This window comes from Saimiri boliviensis, chromosome 14, assembly GCF_048565385.1.
Source record: "Saimiri boliviensis isolate mSaiBol1 chromosome 14, mSaiBol1.pri, whole genome shotgun sequence".
Taxonomy (NCBI): Eukaryota; Metazoa; Chordata; class Mammalia; order Primates; family Cebidae; genus Saimiri; species Saimiri boliviensis.
This window is the reverse complement of record NC_133462.1, coordinates 6,156,052-6,175,909: the sequence shown is the minus strand read 5'-3', so window position 1 is coordinate 6,175,909 and position 19,858 is coordinate 6,156,052. Positions and strand designations below refer to the sequence as shown.

Below are 19,858 nucleotides of genomic sequence, written 5' to 3'. Positions count from 1 at the left end.
ATGCTGTTGGCTCTGTGGAGGAAAAAGTCCCTCCCAGGTTTGAAATAACCCTGTTGACTCTTGGGCCACCCTTGGTGTTTCTCTCCTCTTTCTTAAATTCTTACAGTACCAGTGGGCAGCCTCCCCTGCCAGGCTTGCTGGGGCCACATACAGTGCTTATTATCCCAAAAAGAGGGGAGAAAATGCTCTTGGGTGTTGTTCACTCAACATGTTAGTTGCCAGGATCTGTAGGGGCAGTTGTCCCTGGAGCAGCAATTCCAGAAAATGCCCAAGTAAGAGCAAGACAATGCTGTTGAACCTAATCCTACCTGGACACTACAGCTCAAGGACTATTTACAAACAGGTGGAGACATGGAGCCTTTCTTGTTTGATTAGGGAACTGGCCAAGGTGCCCACCTTGAGGGGGAACTGGATGACCGGAAGCCGTATGTGGAGCTAGCAATCCACTGGTCCACCATTAATAAACAGCAGGTCCTAGGGCTGGTAGATACTCGTGCAGACTGCAGTCTTGTTTATGGGAGTCCAGATGAATTTCCAGGCAAAGCTACATTTATTTTTTATTTTTAAAAATTTTTTATTTTGAGATAGAGTTTCACTCTTGTTACCCAGGCTGGAGTGCAATGGCGCCATCTCGGCTCACCGCAACCTCCGTCTCCTGGGTTCAGGCAATTCTCCTGCCTCAGCTTCCTGAGTAGCTGGGATTACAGGCACGCACCACCATGCCCAGCTAATGTTTTGTATTTTTAGTAGAGACAAGGTTTCACCATGTTGACCAGGATGGTCTCGATCTCTTGACCTTGTGATCCACCCACCTCGGCCTCCCAAAGTGCTGGGATTACAAGATTGAGCCACCGCGCCCGGCCAAAGCTGCATTTATTGATGGTTATGGATGCCAGTCAGTGCAAGTGAAACCTGGTGTCTTTGCATCTTGGCATTGGCCATTTGGTTCCTTGCCTATACGCTGTGTCTCTCTCAAACCTGCATATATTCTGGGAGTGGACATTTTTTTTTTTTTTTTTTTTTTTTTTTTGAGACGGAGTTTCGCTCTTGTTACCCAGGCTGGAGTGCAATGGCACGATCTCGGCTCACCGCAACCTCCGCCTCCTGGGTTCAGGCAATTCTCCTGCCTCAGCCTCCTGAGTAGCTGGGATTATAGGCACGCGCCACCATGCCCAGCTAATTTTTTTTTTGTATTTTTAGTAGAGACGGGGTTTCACCATGTTGACCAGGTTGGTCTCGATCTCTCGACCTTGTGATCCACCCGCCTCGGCCTCCCAAAGTGCTGGGATTACAGGCTTGAGCCACCGCGCCCGGCCGGAGTGGACATTTTACATTGTCTGGACTTACATACCATGGCTGGAAAATTCAGACTTCGAGTTCATGTAGTAAAGCTGGTACTGCATGGACGTACACGTCACCAACCTAGTTCTGCCACAACCCCAACAGTTACTTCCACTCATCAATACCATTTGCCAGGTGGGGGGCGTACGGAGATAACTGAGACTATTAAGAAGTTAGAATGGGGCCGGGCGCGGTGGCTCAAGCCTGTAATCCCAGCACTTTGGGAGGCCGAGGCGGGTGGATCACAAGGTCGAGAGATCGAGACCATCCTGGTCAACATGGTGAAACCCCGTCTCTACTAAAAATACAAAAAATTAGCTGGGCATGGTGGCGCGTGCCTGTAATCCCAGCTACTCGGGAGGCTGAGGCAGGAGAATTGCCTGAACCCAGGAGGCGGAGGTTGCGGTGAGCCGAGATTGTGCCATTGCACTCCAGCCTAGGTAACAAGAGCGAAACTCTGTCTCAAAAAAAATAAATAAATAAAAATTAAAAAAAAAAAAAAAAAAAAGAAGTAGAGGAGGTGCAGATAGTGCATGCATGGCACCTATAGCCCCTGCAATTCTTCGGTTTGGCCAGTGAGAAAGCCTGGTGGGACTTGGCAGATGACAGTGGATTATTGGGAACTGAATAAAGCAACACCCACAGCACAGTTGGTGGGATATTACATTTTCTGGCCACTCACAAGTACAATTTAGCCATCATTCACCTATAGTAAGAATGTGTCGGGCCGGGCGCGGTGGCTCACGAGGTCACGAGATCGAGACCATCCTGGTCGACATGGTGAAACCCCGTCTCTACTAAAAATAGAAAAATTAGCTGAGCATGGTGGCGCGTGCCTGTAATCCCAGCTACTCGGGAGGCTGAGGCAGGAGAATTGCCTGAACCCAGGAGGCGGAGGTTGCGGTGAGCCGAGATTGCGCCATTGCACTCTCCAGCCTGGGTAATAAGAGCAAAACTCCATCTCAAAAAAAAAAAAAAACTTTTACTTTATGTTTTAACATCGTACTATTAAATTTGTTCATATGTGTAATAGTTTTGCATTAATAATGTAACAAATTACCACAGATTTAGAAGATCAAACCACAAATTTAGAAGATCAACACACACCCATTTGTTTTCTCATGGTTCTTAGATCAGAAGTCTGGTGGGCTTGGTTAAGTCCTGTGTTTGTGCTATCTCAACTGGCCTGGCCTCTGTTGAGATTCTGGCCAGGAACTCACCTCTAGAATCATTTAAGTGTTGGCAGATTCATTTCCTTTACGTGGTTTCCTTGGGTTCCCTCTCCCATCTTTTTTTTTTTTTTTTTTTGAGACGGAGTTTCGCCCTTGTTACCCAGGCTGGAGTGCAATGGCGCGATCTCGGCTCACCGCAACCTCCGCCTCCTGGGCTCAGGCAATTCTCCTGCCTCAGCCTCCTGAGTAGCTGGGATTACAGGCACGTGCCACCATGCCCAGCTAATTTTTTGCACTTTTAGTAGAGACGGGGTTTCACCATGTTGACCAGGATGGTCTCGATCTCTCGACCTCGTGATCCACCCGCCTCGGCCTCCCAAAGTGCTGGGATTACAGGCTTGAGCCACTGCGCCCGGCCTCCCTCTCCCATCTTTAAAGCCAGCAATAGTAGGTCAAATTCATGTTTCAAATCTCTGACTTCTTCTCCTTCTGCATCTTTCGGGTTCCTCCTGTTATGAAATGCTCAAATAATGCAGGATAATCTCCTGATTCTAAAGTCAGCTGATTAGTGAGCTTAATTACAACTACAAGGTCCCTTTTGCTGTATAACATAACCATGGAAGTAACTCTGAGTTGGAGCTGTATGTATATTATGAGACCAGTGAACAATTAAAAAAGTATTTAAAAAATTGTCAATATGTCTACAAAATGATTACCATAGGTTGCCCCTTGTGATAGTTTCTTTTATGGAAGAATCAAGGGAGAAAATGTCTTTAAAATGTCCAATTGTGTCACAGGAATTGATTCATATGATTGTGGAGGCCGAGTCATCCCCAGATATGCCATTTCCAACCTAAAAAAACAAGGAAGCCAGTGGCATAGTTGAGCTCAAGTCTGAAGACCTGACAACCTGGGATGGCGGGGCAGGGGTGGAGGGGAACATTTGTGCAAGTCGCAGAGTCTGAAGTCTGAACCTGGAGTTCTGATGTCTAAAGGCAGGAGAACGTGGGTGTCCCAGATCCAGGAAAGACAAATTTGTCTTTCCTCTGCCTTTTCTTTTTCTATCTGGGCCCTCAACCCACTTGATGGTGTCCATCAACATTGTATGTGGATGGATCTTCCTTACTCAGTCTACTGATTCAAATGTGTCTCTTTTAGAAACACCCTCACAGACATGCTCAGAAATAATGCTTTATTGGCTGTTTGGGTATATGTTTACTCAGTCAAGTTGACGCATGAAATTAACCATCACCCTACCCATGCTTATCATCTCCCTTATCCTCTGTCTCCTTCACCAATACTCTGTCTGCCTTGGCCCATTATCATTATTATCCAAGGTCTGCCTACCTCATCTGTATTCCCTTTCCCTCATATCTAACTTTCATTCCATCCCTAGAACTGGCCCTTTACCCACTTTTGGCCATTAACTGCATATAATCCCCTTTCTTCCTAAAACACTTTGCATTGTTTTATTCACCCAGACTTGAATACTGCCACACCCTTACTCTTAGTAATCTTAAACCTGGGATTACACTTTTAACTCCTAAGCAACATTTAACACCCTTTTGTCTTTTATCTGTCTGCCTTCTTCTTTCCCCTGCACTCTCTATACTGCACCCTTCAGGCCAGGCGTCCCCAAACTACAACCAGCCCCCTGAGGCCATGTATCCACCCCCCCCCCCCCCGCCCCTCCGCCCCGCCACCGCACTTCAGGAAGGGGCACCTCTTTCATTGGTGGTCAGTGAGAGGAGCACAGTATGTGGTGGCCCCCAACGGTCTGAGGGACAGTGAACTGGCCCCCTGTGTAAAAAGTTTGGGGATGCCTGCTTCAGGCTCTCTGAACCATAATCTTATACTGTGCTTCCTTTCCCCTGATCTATCACAGAGCCCTACACTATCACTCCCTCAAACATTCCAGTGTTAAACAATTGCCACTGATTGTTTTTGACAAATGCCTTAGGTGGGAGTGTTCACACAGATCAACCCCTGAGTGAGGTCAAATAGAGAAAAACGATGAGAATAGAGCTATTCAGCAAGCTGCTAGGTGGGTTAAGTAATAAAAGTTCTCTGGGAATGGCAACTTCGATCTGTGCCAGAGCAATTCCTACCCCTCCAGTGGCTGCTAGGATGTAGATTTTCACTGTTAACTGTAGTTGCAAGGTTGCTTTTCAAGGCTACCTAGGATCTGAGGAGTTGGAGAGGGGATTAGGGCGAGTTAAAATGCCACAAGATTCACTTGTAGCTGGGGAATTGGACTTAATTGGCTGCTTTAGAAGGGGAACTAATTGACCTCTATGCAGGGCCTAAAAACTAGATCAACTCAGTACAAAAATTGTATTTTGCCCAGCACTGTCCAATCTTGTGGATTCACACCCTGCAGTATCAACTCAATTTCTCTCTTCTTCTCTGGGCCCTATTTTTATTTCCTCATTCTCTCATCATGTTAAAGATTCTATTTGGAATAATTATATTTCACATGTAACTCCGGTATCTCCTGGGGTAAGTGTTATCTATTGAAGATCTTGACTTATACTACACCACTTCCCTACCCTTGAAATTCTGCCATTTTCCCAGGAATTTGTGCTAATTCCAACGAGTTTACCTTATCAGGATCTCCTGTGTTCTCACCTCAGCCTTTTCCATAAAATTAGACTTTGCCTTATTTAAGCACAGACATAAAACTCAAGTCCCCGCAAATTTTTTCAGAGAATCCACTTTCACAGAAAAACCTCACTAATCCTAGTGGCCCTTTTCAAACATATTGTATGAGTGACAGACAGGGGATACCAAAGCGTTGTAGCACAAAAAGTTAGTATCTTCTCATAATAATAGTTTTTTTCCCAAAGCCCCTGCAGGATGCCCTACCTTAAGGCCTGGTGTGTCTTCTTCTCCCACCTATGCAGTGCTCAACCGACTGCTCTTGTTCTGATCTCTCCATGTCCCTGCCTGCCCCAACAACTTACATGCTTCTCCATTTGAATACAGATCTTTTAACTCTCATAAGTATACATCCTAATGTGAGCACCTAAATATATTGTGATTTAGAGAATAATAAATACAACTTAGGATAGCTAGAAATCTCCCTGCTTTAAGTCCCAACTACCAGCTACTTTTTTTTTTTTTTTTTTTTCTTTTAGGCTCATATACATAGCCACACATGCCCAGGCTACTTTCAGAAACTGTGAAAGTCTGAGATTAGCAGACAACTTTGTTATAGATGGTGGCAGAAGATACAACATTCCTAAATGAAGAACAAAGGGCAGTATTACTCATGGCACAGCAGGCAGTGTGAACATGTGGATTGTGAATGTTTCCCTTCTCCTCAGGCCCAGTGGTGAAGAGAGGCCCATGCTACACATGCAGTGACTTTGTATCATTCATGAGTAACTCTGAGCATAGGAAAACCCAATCTTATAAGGAACTGTAAGCCAAACTTCCATACCTCTTGCTCCAGAGGGAGACATCATCTGTACTTCTGAGTACAGGAAGCAAGTCTATTTGCAGTTCCAGAGGGTGACACTACTCCTGTCTTCTGAGGCTGCCCGTGCTTTTGTCCATAAGACTTGCACATATGTTGGAAACCTATGGAGAATTACCTTACGAGAGTATTCATCACACAGTTCCTCACTGTATATGCTTTTGACAATATTTCCCATGAATATAGCACTCTGATTAAATGAATTTTTATTTTTTTTTTTGAGACGGAGTTTCGCTCTTGTTGCCCAGGCTGTAGTGCAATGGCGCGATCTCGGCTCACCGCAACCTCCGCCTCCTGGGTTCAGGCAATTCTCCTGCCTCAGCCTCCTGAGTAGCTGGGATTACAGGCACGCACCACCATGCCCAGCTAATTTTTTGTATTTTTAGTAGAGACAGGGTTTCACCATGTTGACCAGGATGGTCTCGATCTCTTGACCTTGTGATCCACCCGCCTCGGCCTCCCAAAGTGCTGGGATTACAGGCTTGAGCCACCGCACCCGGCTTTTTTTTTTTTTTTTTTTGAGATGGAGTTTCACTCTTGTTACCCAGGCTGGAGTGCAATGGCGCGATCTCGGCTCACCGCAACCTCCGCCTCCTGGGTTCAAGCAATTCTCCTGCCTCAGCCTCCCTAGTAGCTGGGACTACAGGCATGCGCCACCATGCCCAGCTAATTTTTGTATTTTTAGTAGAGACGGGCTTTCACCATGTTGACCAGGATGGTCTTGATCTCTTGACCTCGCAATCCACCCGCCTCGGCCTAAAGTGCTGGGATTACAAGCGTGAGCCACCGCGCCCGGCTGATTAAATGGATTTTGAAGGGCTGGAACCAAATCCATTTAATTTACTTCAACAACATTTATTTCACATTTTATCAGTAGTATACTATGCATCCAGATGAGGACAACCTGATTTATTCACCTCTGCTATGCCCATGTATGTCTCAGTTTCTTCAATCAGGTGAAGACACCCCAATACCCATTGGGGTCTACCTTAGAAAGACATGGCTCCTCCATAAGTTTCTGTACTGACATTTTGATGGTAATAAGTGACTAAACAGAAAAACTTACGATAACATTAAGGGATTTTGTATTTCTTTTTCTTCTTTTTTTAAGAGACAAGGTCTTGGTATATTGCAGAGGCTGAAGTACAGTGGTTATTCACTGGCATGATTATTTGCCATACAGCCCTGAACTCCTGGACTAAGGAATCCTCCTGCCTCACACTCCCAAGGAGCTGGAACTAGGGATATTGTATTCCTTACCACACAAAGCAAAGTGTGGATGTAGTGGAATCACGGCTCATGATCACAAAGGGACTGACAGTTGGAAAACATACAGAAATGAGGGCAGCAGAATTCACCAACCACCAACTGGGATTATCAACTAGAGCAATACAAGCATAAATAATGGAGGAGAGGGTGTGAAAACACACAAAGGTGGTCACCAGGACAAGGATGCTCTGGGTGGCTCTGGACTCAGGGGAGGCTCTGGAGGAAACATGAGTCCTATGAATGTGCTGGACCCGCTTCTTGTGCCTGGACAGGATGCAAATAATGGAGCCACTGGACAAGACTGTGAGCACAGAAAATAAAACTTCAGGGAATACAGATAATGCTACATACAGGGAATCTGTAACTGTGTTTTGACCTTGACTAGAACAGTATTCAAAATCTCTTTTCTTTGTGATGTTTTTGTTGCTATATGTGACAACTGTATACACCGGAAAAATGAAATTGATCACCAGGTGCAGGATCCAGCAGAAGGGAATGGAATGGCTAATGTGCTTTGTGATTTTTACTTTAAAATATTTCCACCTCGAGTTAATGGGGCTGATAATGATGGCCTGGAAGACACTCAGAAGGCAGGTCGTTCCGATGGACACTCCCCTGCCCACTCTCTGAACATACAGAATAAATTTGCATCCAAAATCACTGAAGAAATGTTTCAGTCCAAAAGCTGTCATTGCCTGGGGAAGTCCTTTAGAGAGAATGAACAGAGAGTTTGCCATAGTGAGGTGCTTGAGAATCACATCCGTCAACCTCACTCTGCATCCAGTGTGGGAAAGGAAGAGATAATGGTAAAGAAGAGAGAAATTTCCCAGGATTCCAACTGAAGACTGGGCTAAAAAGATTATTCCAATTGCCACATGCCTGGAGGATATTCTGTCATTCAGCAAATTTTGCTTTAAATTATCATAACAATCATTCCTATGAGCAAATAGCATCCTTAAAGTTTTTGTTTTGTTTTGTTTTGTTTTTGACATCAAGAGTAGCTTTCATTGTGTGCACCTGTGGGATTGCAAAAGGTATTAAGAGGCACAAATAGAGATGGAGGGAATTGTTAGGATATCTCATGGGAGTCAGCACTAAGGAGGAGGTGGTGTTAACCTGGGTGAGACATTGAGAAGCGACAACAAATGGAAACAAAAAGTAATTCAGCATTTTCACAATAAGCTGATTTTGCTAGTCATATGAGTAAAAAGAGACAACCTCAATTACTACCCAAACCATACAACAAATCAGTTCTAAAGCATCACTGACCTAAATTTTAGAAAGAAGTAATGCAATTTTTTTTAGTATAACAAGAATATTCCTGCGGCCTGATAATAAGATACTGTACCTTAAACAGCACAAAACATACTAATTATATAGGTGAAATGAAAGATCATATTTAAGAGCTGGCTGTTATCAAAACACACAAACATGCAGACACACAGACACACACACACAGGGATAGAGAGAGGGATAGCTGTAGAGCAAAGGACATTTAAAGATCACGTAAAATATCCCAACAGAAACTTGAAAAAGATATTATTCAATGAATCAAAAGTATAGGATTAATGTTTAATGTCCTTAGTAATCATGACAATTCAAATAACATCACTACCTGGTATTGTATACCAACCAGAAATCTAAAATAAAAGTGGCAGTAAATAGTAAGTTTTCTCAAGGATGCAGATAAACCAGGAATCACATACACTGCTGATGGGTGTTAAAACTAGCATATTCTGGAAAACTGGTGCTGTTTAATTAAGCTGGACATATATGAGCCTATATACCATCAATTCCACTCTTATGAATCTATCCCAACAAAATTTCTATCTGTATCACCAAAAGACAAATTTCATAATTTATATAGCAGCAGTAGTCACCATAGCCCCAAACTGAAAACCACCCATATGTCCATTAACATTAGAATGACTTCATTAATTGTTTGATATTCACACAATGGAATCCTATACATCAATGCTAACAAATGCCAAGAATATATTCACAAAAATCATATGGAACAAAAAAAGGGCAAATATAAAATCGTTCTTGCTGTATGCTTTCATTTATATAACGTACAAAACAGGCAAACCTCATCTAATGTCTCAAATATTAGAATAGGTGTAAACCTCTCCTCAAACATACCCAACAGAGCTGTGTTCTTGAGGGTCAGAACACACAAAGGGCATGTAGAGGGCTGGCAGTAGTCTGGTTTTTTTTTTGTTTTTTTTTTTGATGATCTAAGTATTGTTTATAGCGGTGTGTTTTGCTTATGAAATTCCACTGAGCTGTGCACTTATAACTTGTGTATGTTTCTTTAATTTAACAAAATGCACATAAAAGTTGGAAAAAGTACCTGGGGAAAAGGATATTCCTGTGAATGTGTTTGACCTTTTGCTTGTGTTAGAACAAGCAAAAGTTTATGCAGTCACAAGCCCAAATCATGAGTCCAAACAAAAAATACCAGGTGAAAAGAACAACAGTGCATAGCATGAGTTATGATTATGTCATGAAGTTCAGCAGAACAGTATCCTAATTTTTTTTTCTTTGTGATGTTTTCTTTCTGCTTTTGACAACCTTATAGATATGAGACAAATGATATGTACCAGCACTGCAGAATCCAGTAGACGAAACGGAAAAACTTAGTGTACATGAGGGTTTTCATTCTAGATTCCACCCTCCTGGGGTTCTTGGGACTTATTGAGATGGCTAGAGACACTCAAGGCAAGTGAGGATAGTGGACATAACCTGCCATCTCTGTCAGGATAGAAACATTTATGCGAAACATTAAGGAAATGCTTCAGCCTGAAAGCTTCCATGGTCATGGGAACACTTTTAAAGAGAATGACCAGGAAGTGACTGTAGGTGCATGAGAGTCAAATTTATGGGCCTCAACCTGCTTTCAGTGCAGTGAGGGAAAAGATAAAGAAGCAAGAAGATGCCCAGGATTCTACCTCCAGTCTGAGACATGTGGATCTTTCCTATTGCCAAATATCTGGAGGTCCTTCTGCCACTTCCCACTGACTGATATTGTCAGAGCCAGAGGACCATGTATGGGGACATGCAATGTGGGCTACATTTTCATCAAAATCCAATATTCTGAGAAAAATGTGCCAATTTTTTATTTTATTAAGAGGCTTCCCAGGTTTGAATGTTATTACTAATTTCAGGCTAAATGCTTATGTATCACTAATACCTAGGTTATATACAAGTATTAGTAATGATGTGAGATTTTGGAAGACATTAACATACAAGAAATTAATGTAAGTAGAATCTGGGGAATATGAAATCTTGTACAATATATAAATTCAAGCAACAGAAACATGCATTATGATCTTGGTATTGATGTTAGAATATTACGAAACCTCAGGAAATAACAAAGATATATTTGACCCTGAGAACTGTTGTCCAAAAGCCGTAATAATAAGAACGTTATTTTCTGTTAAATGTGTTTCTACTTCAAGAGAAAATACAGTGTCACCATAATCATCAGACCACAGGTTTTTCAAGAAAGACACAAGTACTATCTCTATTAACTGGATCACAAACCTAGATTTACACAAAAATATACATTTTTGGCTGGGCATGCTGGCTCAAGCCTGTAATCCCAGCACTTTGGGAGGCCGAGGTGGGCGGATCACAAGGTCAAGAGATCAAGACCATCCTGGCCAACATGGTGAAACCCTGTCTCTACTAAAAATACCAAAATCAGCCGGGCATGGTGGCGCACGCCTCTGGTCCCAGCTACTCAGGAGGCTGAGGTGGAAGAATCGCTTGAACACAGGAGGCGGAGGTTGCAGTGAGCCAAGATTGAGTCACTGCACTCCAGCCTGGTGACAGAGCAAGACTCTGTCTCAAAAAAAAAAAAAACATTTTAATACCAGAACATATTCAGATTATGATTTCTGCACAGGATTCAGTAATTCTTCTAGTTCTATTTTAATATTCATTATAAGCATATGAGTTTATAAACATACCTACAATAACAGTACTGGAAATTTAGTGTTTGATTTGTTGTGAGAATGCGAACGGCAGAGCTATTTTATTACTACAATCCTTCAGCATGTTAGAAATCAGATGTCAGATTTTATGTTCACTTGAATTATTGACCAAGAATCATCCTCAGTGAGGGTTTTATTAAAAGTAGCCAACCGGGACTGGCAAAAGTGTTGTACCTTTTTTTTTTTCTTTTAAACTAACTCAGTGCATAGATGAGGAATTATTTCTCTCCTTGACTAGCTGTGCCACTGAATGTGTTTCTACCCCAGAAGAATCCCTTTCCAGACACAAAAAGCCTTCTTTTCCTTACAGGCTTTGCCTCTCAGACTAAGATGGAAAATACTCACTGGACTCCAGGGTGATGAGCTCAGTCATGACAGCCAGTACATGAGGGAGAGAGGCAGCCAGAGCGTCAGATAAAGGTTAGTGATTCTGTGACCTCACCTCCCCTCAGAACTGCAATTATCATTTCACCTAGAGTGACCATGACAGTGCAGGCTTGGGGAGCTGAGAACATCTCTGAAATCCCTTTTCCCAGTTGCTAATTACCAATATCAATTAAAAGTTTCTTGTGAGTATCTTTCTAGAGACCACTGAAGTGTTTGGGAGAGGCTGTTACTTTTTCATGATCCCTAAAGGCACACACACAGAGTCATATAGAAGGAGCAGAGAATTTTTTTTTTTTTTTTTGAGACGGAGTTTCGCTCTTGTTACCCAGGCTGGAGTGCAATGGCGTGAACTCGGCTCACCGCAACCTCCGCCTCCTGGGTTCAGGCAATTCTCCTGCCTCAGCCTCCTGAGTAGCTGGGATTACAGGCACATGTCACCATGCCCAGCTAATTTTTTGTATTTTTAGTAGAGACGGGGTTTCACGATGTTGACCAGGATGGTCTCGATCTCTTGACCTCGTGATCCACCCGCCTCGGCCTCCCAAAGTGCTGGGATTACAGGCTTGAGCCACCGCGCCCGGCCTGGGTCTCGATCTCTTGACCTCGTGATCCACCCGCCTCGGCCTCCCAAAGTGCTGGAATTAAAGGCTTGAGCCACTGTGCCCGGCAGGAGCAAAGAATATTGACCTCTGATCCATGATGGACTTTCAGAGAGGCCTGTGTGTCCCAGTGAATTCTGGGCCTCCCTAGTTCTTCTCCCCGAAAATCAAAATAATTTTTTTTTTTCCTTTTTCGAGTTTCTTTCTTTCTTCCTTTTTGATATTTTATTGCACTTTAGGTTCCAGGGTGTATATGAAGAACATGCAGGATTGTTGCATAGGTACATAAATGGCAGTGTGGTTTGCTGCCTCCATCCCATCACGTATATCTGGCATTTCTCCCCATGTTATCCCTCCCCAACTCCCTACCCCACACTGTCCCTCTCCTTGTCCCCCACAACAGACCCCAGTGTGTGTGTGATGCTCCCCTCCCTGTGTCCATGTGTTCTGATTGTTCAACACTTGCCTATGAGTGAGAACATGCGATGTTTGATTTTCTATTCTTGCATCAGTTTGCTGAGAATGATGGTTTTCAGGTTCATCCCTGTCCCTACAAAGGACAGGAACTCATCCTTTTTTATGGCTGCATAGTATTCCATGGTGTATATGTGCCACATTTTCCCTGTCCTTTCTGTCATCGATGGGCATTTGGGTTGGTTCCAGGTCTTTGCTATTGTAAACAGTGCCGCAGTGAATGTACATATGCAAGTGTCTTTATAATATGATATGTAATCCTTTGGATATATACCCAGTAATGGGATTGCTGGGTCAAACTGAATTTCTGTTTCTAAGTCCTTGAGGAATCGCCACACTGTCTTCCACAATGGTTGAACTAATTTACACTCCCACCAACAGTGTAAAAGTGTTGCTATTTCTCCACATCCTCTCCAGCATCTGTTGTCTCCAGATATTTTAATGATCGCCATTCTAACTGGCATGAGATAGTATCTCAATGTGGTTTTGATACTCTAATGACCAGTAATGATGAGCATTTTTTCATGTTTGTTGGCCTCATATATATCTTCTTTTGAAAAGGGTCTGTTCATATCCTTTGCCCACTTTGGAATGGCTATGTTTGTTTTTTTCTTGTAAATCTGTTGTAGTTCTTTGCAGAGTCTGGATATTAACCCTTTGTCAAATGCATAGATTGCAAAAATTTTTGCCCATTCTGTTGGTTGCCGGTTCACTCTAATGATTTTTACCATTGCTGTACAGAAACTCTAGAGTTTAATCAGATCCCATTTGTCTATTTTGGCTTTTGTTGCCAATGCTTTTGGTGTTTGTTGCCAATGCTTTTTGTGTTTAAAATAATTCTTAATTTTCAGACCCCTAAGCTGTACCATTCTAAAGTATTCTAAGATCAACAGAATCAAAGTTCCTGAGAAGGATGTCTAGTGAGGTACAATTAAGACTATGGTGTTAATAATTCACATTAGGAATCTTTGGACTCATTTGTACAATTACATGAAAATTAATTGGATGATGATACGGAAATATTCTACGAAAATACACTTTACCAATATTGGCCCCAGAAGTGATAAGAAGTCTAAACACAACACTACCCCTAGAAGAAAGAGATGTTTATAACTTCTTTTACAAATGAAAGGACCATCATCACAAGGTTTAACTAGCAGATTCCTTTTTTGTTGTTGTTGTTGAGACAAAAGTCTCACACTGTCACCCAGGTTGAAGTGCAGTGGCACAATCTCAGCTCACTGCAACCTCCACTTTCTGGGTTCAGGCGATTCTCCTGCCTCAGCCTCCTGAGTAGCTGGGATTACAGGTGCCTGCCACCACACCTGGCTAATTTTTTAGTAGAGATGGGGTTTCACTATGTTGGCCAGCCTGTCCTGAAACTCCTGACCTCATGATCCACCAGCTCAGCCTCCCAAAGTGCTAAGATTACAGGTGTGAGCCACCGCCCGTGGCCTCAGATTCTATTTTTTTTTTAACTGTCACATAAGCCAGTACTACCTTCTCAATTCAACAGCACTGAATGGTTACTAGAATAATTTCAAATATTTCACCCAAGAAAAATAAGGGCCACCAACTCATATGTAATTAACGAAGAAATGTAAAATTTAATGGTAAAAATCAATACCTTGGATTTTGCAACAGACAAACCCACACTTTAAGTCCACCATTCATTCCCCATGTGAGGGTTTTTAAGCCACCTGAAAAGTTAGAGGGAACACAATTTTCACAAGATCCCTGGTACTTCTGATACTGTCTGCAAGTTTGGAGGTCCCCAAATCCACTCTCACTTTCACTAATTTTATAGGAGAACACATAAAATTATCTGAGAGCATTTGTGCTCTATATCACAGTTGATTTTTATTTTATTTATTTATTTTTTTGAGACGGGGTCTCACTCTGTCGACGGGCCGGAGTGCAGTGGTGCAATCTTGGCTCACTGCAACCTCCACCTCCTGAGGTCAAGCGGTTCTTCCGCCTCATCGTCGCGATTAGCTGGGACCACAGGCACGCGCCACCACGCCCAGCTAATTTTTGTATTTTTAGTAGAGATGGGGTTTCACCATGTTGGCCAGGATGGTCTCGATATCTTCACCTCGTGATCCGCCCAACTCGGCCTCCCAAAGTGCTGGGATTACAGGCGTGAGCCACCACGCCCAGCGCGCCCAGCCTGTATTACAGTTTATTGCCTGGAAAGAATACAGATTAAAAACAGCTAAGGGGAGAAGTTTCTAGAGCGGAGTCCAGGAAAAGTAGCAAGTGCCGAGCTTCCAATTGTCCTGTGTCTGTAATACCAAGATGTGTTACTTTGGAAGGTTGCTTCAATGGGGACTGTAGCCCTGTAGTGTAGTTTGAATTCAGGTAATGTGAGGCCTTGATCATTTTGGTTAGAATTACCTTGGCAATTAGGGCTTTTTCGTTTTGTTTCTTATGACCTTTAAAATAGTTTTGTCTAGTTCTGTGAAGAATATCATTGGTAGTTTGATAGAAATAGCATTGAATCTGTAAATTGCTTCAGGCAGTTTGGCCATTTTTACAATATTGATTTTTCCTGTCCATCAGAGTGGAATGCTTTTGTATTTGTTTGAGTCATCTCTAATTCCTTTGAGCAATGTTTTATAATTCTCATTGTAGAGATGTTTCACTTCCTTGGTTAGCTGTATTTCTAGGTGTTTTATTCTATCTGTGGCAATTGTGAATGGGATTGCCTTTCTGATTTGGTGGTCAGTTTGGCTATAATTAGAGTATAGGAATGCTAGTAATGTTTATACATTGGTTTTGTACCATGAAAATGTACTAAAGTTGTTTTATCAGCTCCAGGAGCTTTTGGGCGGAGACTATGAGGTTTTCTAGATACACAATTGTGTTGTCTGCAAACAAAAATAGTTTGACTTTCTCTCTTTCAATTTAGACATGCTTTATTTCTTTCTTTTACCCAACTGCTGTGGCCAGAACCTCTAATACTATGTTGAATAGGAATGGTGAGATAGGGCATCCTTATCTTGTGCTGATTTTTAAAGGGGATGCTTCCAGCTTTTGCCCACTCAGCATGTGTGATGTTGGCTGTGGGTTAATCATAGATGACTCTTACTATTTTGAGGTATCTTCCTTCAGTACCTAGTTTACTAAGAGGTTGTAACATGAAGAGTGTTGAATTTTATCAAAAGCCTTTTCTACATCTATTGAGATAATCATGTGGTTTTTGTCTTTAGTTCTGCTCATGTGATGAATCACATTTATTGATTTGCGTATGCTGAACCAACCTAGCATCGCAGGGATTAAGCCTGCTTTATTGTGGTGGATTAGCTTTTTCCTCTTTTTGTTTTAGCCAGTGTCTCACTCCATCACCCAGGCTGGAGTGCAGTGGTGTGATCTTGATTCACGGCAGTCTCTGCCTGTGCGTGCAAATGAGTCTTATGCCTCAGCCTCCATAGAAGCTGGCATTACAGGTGTGTCCCACCACACCCAGCTAATTTTTTTGTTTTTAGTAGAGACTGGGTTTAATCATGTTGGCCAGGCTGGTCTCAGACTCCTGACCTTAAGTGATCCTCCCTCCTGAGTCTCCTAAAATCTTGGAATTATAGGCATGAGCCACCATGCCCGGCCTGCATTAGCTTCTTGATGTACTGCTGGATTTGGTTTGCAAGTATTTTGTTGAGGATTTTAAACCAATGTTTATCAAGGATATTGGCTTGGATTTTTCTCTCTTTGTTGTGTAACTGTCAAGTTTTTGTATCAGGATGATGCTGGTCTCATAAAATGAGTTAAGGAGGAGTCCCTTCTTGTCAGTTTTTTCTGAATAGGAAGTTTCCAGCTCTTCTTTGTACATCTGATAGAATTCAGCTGTGAATGTCTGGTCCTGGGCTTTTTTTGGTTGGTAGGCTATTTATTACTGATGCAATTTTGCAGCTCATTATTGAAATTTAATCTTTTAAAGAACTCTGCTGGCAAACCAATTTCACCATTTGCCCAAAAGGGAGATATTATCTTTATTTCCTTAAAGAGAAATTATTGGTCTGCTTGGGGAATGAATTTCTTTTTGGTTCAGTCTTGGGAAGGTTATGTCTAGGAATTTATCTGTTTCTTCTCGATGTTCTAGTTGTGTGCATAGAGGTGTTCACAGTAGACTCTAATGGCCATTTGTATTTCTGTTTGGTCCATGGCAACATCCCCTTTGTCACTTCTAATTCTGTTTATTTGGGTTTCTCTCTTTTTTTCTTTACTAATCTAGATAGAGGTCTATGTATCTTTTTAATTTTTTTCAAAAAAGCAACTCTTGGTTTCACTGATCTTTTGAATAGTTTTTTGTGTGTCAATATTATTCAGTTCACCTGTGGGTTTTTTATTTATTTATTTATTTATTGTCTTCTGCTAACTTTCAGGTTGTTTGCTCTTGCTTCTTTAATTCTTTTAGTTGTGATGTTAGGTTGTTAATTTAAGATCTTTCTAACTTAGTGATGTAAGTGTTTAGTGTTATAATTTGTCCCAACACTGCCTTATCTGTGCCCCAGAGATTCTATATGTTGTGGTATATATACACCATGGAATATCATGCAGCCATAAAAAGAATGGGATTATGTCCTTTGAAAAGACATGGATGGAGCTGGAGGCCATTATACTAACCAAACTAACACAGAAGAAAATAACCAAATATCACATGTTCTCACTTATAAGTTGAAGTTAAATAATGAGAACACATGGACTCAAAGAAATTACAGACACAGGGCTTGAGGGTGGAGGGTGGAAGGATGAAGAGGATTAGAAAAAATGACTATTGGGTACTAGACTTAGTACCTGGGTCTTTAAATAATCTGTACAACAACCCCCAGTGACATGATTTTAACTGTATAACAAACCTGTGCATGTACCCCTGAACCTAAAATAAAAGTTTAAAAGAAAAAAAAATCCCTGGCCAGGCGCGGTGGCTCAAGCCTGTAATCCCAGCACTTTGGGAGGCCGAGGTGGGTGGATCACGAGGTCAAGAGATCGAGACCATCCTGGTCAACATGGTGAAACCCCGTCTCTACTAAAAACAGAAAAAATTAGCTGGGCGTGGTGGCACACGCCTGTAATCCCAGCTACTCAGGAGGCTGAGGCAGGAGAATTGCCTGAACCCAGGAGGCGGAGGTTGCAGTGAGCCAAGATCGTGCCATTGCACTCCAGCCTGGGTAACAAGAGTGAAACTCTGTCTCAAAAAAGAAAAAAAAGAAAAAAAAAAAAGAAAAAAAATCCCAGCATAATATTTTGATTGCTAAACACAAATCCTTATAAATGGAACCAGGACTTTTTGGAGAAATGGCTTACTCCACCCTAGGTAAGAGAGAATATGGGGTTAATTTTGAATATATAGTTGATTCAAAAAGTAAAAAATCACAATCATTTCCAGGTTGTGGGGAGGGAGGAAATTAGAAGTGACTGCTTAATGGGTACTAAGTTACTTTGTGGGATGACAAAAATATTCTAGAACTAGATAGTTGGGATAGTTAGGATAGTTATGCAATATTGTGAATGTACTAAGTATACTTAATTGTACTGTCTAAAATGGTGAATTTACATTATGTTTATTTTAACTCAATAATATAAAAGAAATTGAAAAACTGGTCAGTTATAGCCCAGCTAGGAAACTTTCCAATGAACATGTTTGGAATAACTTGAACAACAACAAAATTATAGAAATATTGCTTTCCCTGCAATATTGCAATATTTCGTTGCAAGTGAAAAGGAATCTTTGAAACCTATGGGATAATAAAAATGTGACGGGGTAAAAGAGAAATCTCCTTTTTTACAGTGAATTGTCAACCAAAACCCTTATACATAACGGAACTTTAGTACATCTGTCCTACCATCATCATCTGATGATTGAGTCACACGAAAAAATCGTAAGTAGATTCTAAAACAATATGATCAAAAGTAAAATTCTTTAGGACACCTCAAAGTATTACTGCAGTGAGTACTTACTAATTACAAAGGGGAAATGCACTTCTAAAATGGGTAAATCCACATGTGGAATTCTCCACAAGTGCACGTATCAACATTATCAATGATCCACATTCCATGATGTGTATGATGGGGTACATTCAACTCTTTAAATGTATGAACAGGTAGTGTTTCAGAAAAGATAATGATTTCTAGAATTTCAGGGAATGAAAATGTCTTCTTCATGGATAAATGAATGAAGAAATAAATTTAATTGGCCAGCAAGTCTAGTATCACATTTATGTAAGTCCATTGAACCAAGACAAGACTATATGTATGGTGTGACTATATATTTAATTTGTGTGCAATTAGAGATGCAATATCAGATGTAGTGAAACTACACAAAAGGTGGATAAACACAAAAGTACAGAAGATGGTTACATTTGGAAATCAAAGGGTATTGGTGTGCAATTGATTAATGTGAGTTTTACCTAACTTTGTTTAAGTATTTTATCAACAGTGAACACAACAGCTCCAGGTGAGTTCTGTGTTTTCTTATAGAGAATTACTGAAACTGAAGGTGGCTTGGGGAACTTTCAAACTGGCAGATGGTGTCAGAAAAAAAGTGGTTGTCCTACATAAACTGTGTTCCCTCTTATTTTTCAGTTGGCCTAAAACACACAAAAGGAGCAAATGGTGGACACAAATTAAATTGTGAATTTGTCTGTTGCAAAATCCAGATAACTTATTTTGACCATTAAATTTATATTTCTTTATTAATTACGTAACCAATGAGATATCCTCATTATTTTTAGCAAAAATAAGTGTAGAAATTTCTGGTAACCATTCAATGCTGTTGAATTGAAGTAGGATTGGCTTATGTGATAGTTAAGATATGATAGACTCTGTCAGTTAAACCATTTGGTTCTAGCATTTGTTTTTGTGAGAGAGTATTATGAACATCTCTCTTTATTCTGGGGATAATTTTCTCTTTAAACTTCCTATCACTGCTGGAGGTCAATATTGGTAAAGTACATTTTCCTAAACTATTTCTGTAGCATAGTTTCTACAGTAATTGGAATTTAATATACAGGTGAGTCCAGTGACTTCTAATGTGAATTACTGACATATTTTGCTTTGACTTTTACCTCATCAGAAATCCTTCTGATTGTTCACCACCCACTTATGAGTGAGAACATGTGATGTTTGGTTTTCTGTTCTATG

At 41.3% G+C, this 19,858-nt stretch overlaps 1 pseudogene; it reads left to right on the top strand.

The window, feature by feature from the left end:
• Positions 1 to 19,858, top strand: part of LOC104649887 (programmed cell death protein 7 pseudogene) — a 37,086-nt pseudogene that overhangs the window by 9,565 nt on the left and 7,663 nt on the right.